Genomic DNA, 4,956 nt, shown 5'->3' on the forward strand with positions numbered 1-4,956 from the left:
GATCCATTTCACCTAACTTAGCTCCTAAACAATCCATTTCAAATAATTTAGCTCATAAATGATCCAGTTCACCTAGGTTATTTCACCTAGGTTAGCTCATAAACGACCCATTTCACCTAGGTTAGCTCATAAACGACCCATTTCACCTACGTTAGCTCATAAACGACCCATTTCACCTAGGTTAGCTCATAAACGATTCATTTCACCTAACTTAGCTCATAAACGATCCATTTCACCTAACTTAGCTCCTAAACGATCCATTTCAACTAATTTAGCTCATAAATGATCCAGGTCACCTAAGTTAGCTAATAAATGGCATATACTGCTTCTTCTAGTCTTCTTCTTCTTCTTCTTCTATTCTTTTTCTAACTTTCTTATTTGTCATTTTGCAGGTTTCATTCACTTCACGGAAGCCAGCATCATATGATGGATTGCTTGTTTTTTCCTTTGATGCACTTCTTGTATTCTGCTCGCTTGCAGATGAAACTTTGCATATTGTAATATGTATGGATTGATGGGACTATGTGCAACCTACTATGTATGTATGGATGGATATATATGTGCTGGATATTTATGTGATGGATATACATGTGCTGTGATATATATATATATATATATATATATATATATATATATATATATATATATATATATATATATATGTGTGTGTGTGTGTGTGTGTGTGTGTGTGTGTGCTGTGATATTTATGTGATGGATATATATGTGTTGTGTGCTGTGATAATTGTTGGATATAAGAAAAATAGAATTAAAAAGTGGCAGTGCAGGCTCTTTGCCGTCCGCCACTGTAGGCAAAGGGGACACGTGGCGCCCACCTGTGCTTCCTGGCACCTGTGCCATTTGGCAAATTTGCCTACCGTGGCGGACGGCACGGCAAAGAAAAGCTGATGGCAAAGACATAACCTTTGCCGTCCGCCGTGGCTGACGGCAAACCACCGTGGGCGTTGACGCCCTGCTGACGTCAACAGGCGGACGGCAAAGGGGTGGTCAAATTTGTCGTCCGCTGGCGGACGGCAAAGGCCGCCGTTAGCCATCTAACGGACTAACGCTGGCGGACGTCAAGTATTTTGCCGTCCCTCCCCTTTGCCCTCCGCCACTGTAGGCAAAGGACTCTTTGCCGTCCGCCATGGAAAGCAGACGGCAGAAGGACCTGTTTGCCGACCCTGTCTTTGCTGTCACTCTTTGCCGTCCGCCGCGGACGGCAAAGCTCTTTGCCGTCCGCCGTCCGTGCCTTTGCCGTCCGCCGTGGCGGACGGCAAAATACTGGATTCCTGTAGTGTTATTAGCAGGAATGTTATCTTTAATGAATCTGCTATATTACATGATGTTTCATCTACTAATGTTTCTGTTGAGAGTGAACAGCAGCCTATTGTTCAGGAGCCTACTGTTCAGGTGGAGCATGTTATTGATTCAGGTGATACATCTGGTAATGAAATTGTTGATGCACATGATGAACCCGTCGTTGATGATGAACATGTCACTCCCACTCCAAATCAGCCTATTGTTCCACCCAGTTGGAATCTTGCACGTGACAGAGTTAGAGGGGGTATTAATAAACCTGACAGGTTAATTGAAGAGTGCAATATTGTTTCTTTTGCTTTATCTGTTGCAGAAGAGATTGAAGGTAATGCTGAGCCTTCTTCATATTCCGAGACTATTATTTCTGGTGATAGTAATAAGTGGATGCCCGCTATGCATGATGAGATGGAATCACTTGAAAAAATGACACTTGGGATTTAGTAAGATTACCTAGAGAGAAGAAACCTATTCGTTGCAAGTGGGGTTTCAAGAGGAAAGAAGGTGTTTCTCCTAACGATGAGACAAGATATAAAGCAAGGTTAGTTGCTAAAGGTTATAGCCAGATTCTAGGTATTGACTATAACGAAGTCTTTTCTCCTGTTGTGAAGCATAGTTCTATTCGCATTTTACTCAGCATAGCACTAGGAGTTGAACTTCTTTCTCTAAAGGAGGGAATTTCGTTGGCACTACAATGGAGTAATCTACCAATCTCTACTATTAAAGAAGGATCTGCAGTCGTCGTTGTGATGGTTCGATCACCCCTGCCCCCGCGCGATCGCTACTTCTTCAGAAAAAAATTTAATCATTCTAAACAAACCAGCCGGTGCGATCGCTACTTCGCAATAGGAATAATCCATCGTATACAAATCCAGTAAAACAACTGCCCACTAACACACGTCGCACCCCTCAACTCCCGTCTATTGCGTGGAAACTGAAAAGTCACGGCCGCTCCGCCCACGAACCGACGCACCACCGCTCCTACCCAGAGCTCCCAATCCGCTGTCGTGTGCCACGCATGGCTAACGACGACTGCAGGTGGCGAACACCAGGAACGACGAGGTGCTGGTGGTGCCAGCGCACTTCCGGTGCCCGATCTCGCTCGAGCTGATGAAGGACTGGTACGGGGGCGTGGCACGTGCACCATCACCGGCGGCCCCGTGCGGCTCACCGACCTCGTCCCCAACAGCGCCACACGCTGCATGATCCAGGACCCTGGTGCATTGCCTACCAAGCCGAGCGGGTGCCCGTCACCGAGGCCGCCACCGCCGGCGGAGGTGCTCGCCTCCAGGCGCGGGAATGCGGCCGCCTGCGGGCAGGTAGCTGCCATGGCCAGGCCATCGGGAAGGAGAGCGACCGCAACCGCCGGTGCCTCGCGGCTGCCCGTGCTGCCCGCCAGCTCGCCTCGGCTTTCCAGAGCTTCGCTGGTGAGCCCATGGAGGGCACCAGCGGCACAGTATTGGGCACGCTGGGGAAGATCTTGGCGGCCCTTACCATGTTCTTCCCTCTCGACGACGTGGCCCGGCGCTGCATTGCCTCCCCGGAGTCTCTCAACACCCTCGTCTCGGTGCTCTCCCACGGAGACCTCGCCGCGCGGGCCAGCGCCGCCATCGTCCTCCTCGAGCTCGCCTCGTCCGCCGATCGGCACACCGTCGGCATCATCTCCAGGACGCCCGGCGTATGCAGTGCGCTCGTTGGCCTCGCCAGGAACCCCGTGTCCTCGCAGACCACCAAGGTTGCGCTCGTCACGGCCTACTATCTCGTCTTCGGCAGCGACCGAACGGCCGCCCGCTTCGCCGAGCTAGGGGAAGTGCTCGTCGTTGTGGAGCACCTCATGGACGCTGACAAGGGGACGAGCGGGAAGGCACTGGCCGTGCTCGACGGCGTCCTGTGTACCGACATCGGCCTCGAGTCCGCGCGTGCGCACGCGCTGGTCGTGCTGGTTCTGGAGATGTTCCACGTGTTCTACATGGCCACGGAGTTCGCCGTCTCCGCACTCTAACGCCTCTGCCATGCCGTGGACACGGGCGCCGGCGTGTGCTGCGACGAGGTGCTGCGTGTGGGCGCCTTAGCGGCTCCAGGTGGGCTGAGGCATCGAGCTGCTCAACCTGCTCAATGGTTTCAGGGGCAGCGTAGAGTGCATCGAGACGGTGGACTTCATGGGGCTCAAGAGGCCATTTTGATCGGTGTAGAACTGTAGATACTGAATTTTTAGCGTACGCTTTCACCCTTGTTTAGATTGTTTTGGGAGCTAGATCAGGGGCCCCATTTGATAGCTTTGCATTTTCTAAGTATTTTGAGAATACTATAGTTTTTCTAAATACTATGGTTTAATTACTTTGAGCTGTTCGGCCTCCAAAAAAAAGGTGGTATTTATACTACCGTATTTCTCAAAACGCAATATTTTCTCTGTCAAATAAAAAGAACCCTGGACCTCTTTTTCTAAAACAGAGCAGGCGAAGAAAACGAGCATGTTGCTTCTTCCTCGACTCCTCCTTCACTCCCAAGCCGCCGCTGCTCTCTAATCGCTGAAAATCATCTACCTCGGTTGCCGTGGACAACAAAGAGACGACATTGGAAAAAAAAGCGAGTACGCTCGGCTATCATCTGTTCCCTTCTCTTCTCAAGGAGGCCCGTGGCATGAAGCCAGCAGACCTTGCTTGCCGAGGAAGACAACTCCTGCCATCTGATGAAGATTGCAATCACCGCCGCTCCTACTTCTCTTTGTGTGACTGCTACGGTGTCGGCCGGCCGACAGCAGGTCGAGTCACGTCGCCATAACTGAGAGGAAGGAGTTGGTGACCACCGCAATGCACGGTGTTTCTCATCTTTCGTAAGCTGCAGGCCGAGCTTTGGGAGTGGTCCTTGATAGTTTGGCAGTGGATTTTGTGCATGTGGGTGGCCTTTTTGCATGGGCATCGGGTCTGCAACGGCTGGGTAAGCTAAGGAGAAAACGGCTAGCTAGCTATTACATACGTTGGTATATACTGCACTAGCCAAACAGCTCAAAGTATTCTCAATACTTCAAAATACTGTAGTATGTCAAAACCATGGTATCTTCTACACATGAACACAGACGAAAAAAACCCAGATCCGAGTGGATCCACCAAAGAAAACCACCGACTGAATCCTGCAATATCCGCTGCAGACACACCTCCACACACCCTCCTATGATGCTAGACGCACCATCGGGACTAGGACTAGGTGGGGATTACCTTATTTCATCTTCAAAAGCCGCCGCTGACACAGACTCTAACAAAACTTGAAGAAGCACCTGAAAACGGAGCCCTCTCACCGGCAAGGGCTGAGATCCACCACACACCCATGACCCTAAGGCAACAGGAGACGTGGAAGATCAGCGGCACTGCCGATGGGAGGCAAAAACCCTAGCCGCCATTTCTTAGAGGAGAGAATATTAGTTCAATATATGTTCCAGGTTAGATTGGTCACTATTATTTCTCTCGATACATATGTAACATTTCATAGATCTTCTAATGATTTGAAGAAGTGGCCAACCAATAGTTATGGCAAAATGACCAACATTTGAATTGATGACGATTGTAGAGCAAAAATGGATGAATTCCAAGGATTTGAAGAGGAGGAGCGACCGAGAGAAAGCCTCTTTATCTGGGTGCAAGGATG

At 49.8% G+C, this 4,956-nt stretch overlaps 1 pseudogene; it reads left to right on the plus strand.

The window, feature by feature from the left end:
* LOC119361453 overlaps positions 1-3,497 on the plus strand; it is a 21,507-nt pseudogene extending 18,010 nt beyond the window's left edge.
* The last annotated feature ends 1,459 nt before the right edge of the window (positions 3,498-4,956 follow it).

Source organism: Triticum dicoccoides, chromosome 2B, assembly GCF_002162155.2.
Source record: "Triticum dicoccoides isolate Atlit2015 ecotype Zavitan chromosome 2B, WEW_v2.0, whole genome shotgun sequence".
In the NCBI taxonomy this organism is placed as follows: Eukaryota; Viridiplantae; Streptophyta; class Magnoliopsida; order Poales; family Poaceae; genus Triticum; species Triticum dicoccoides.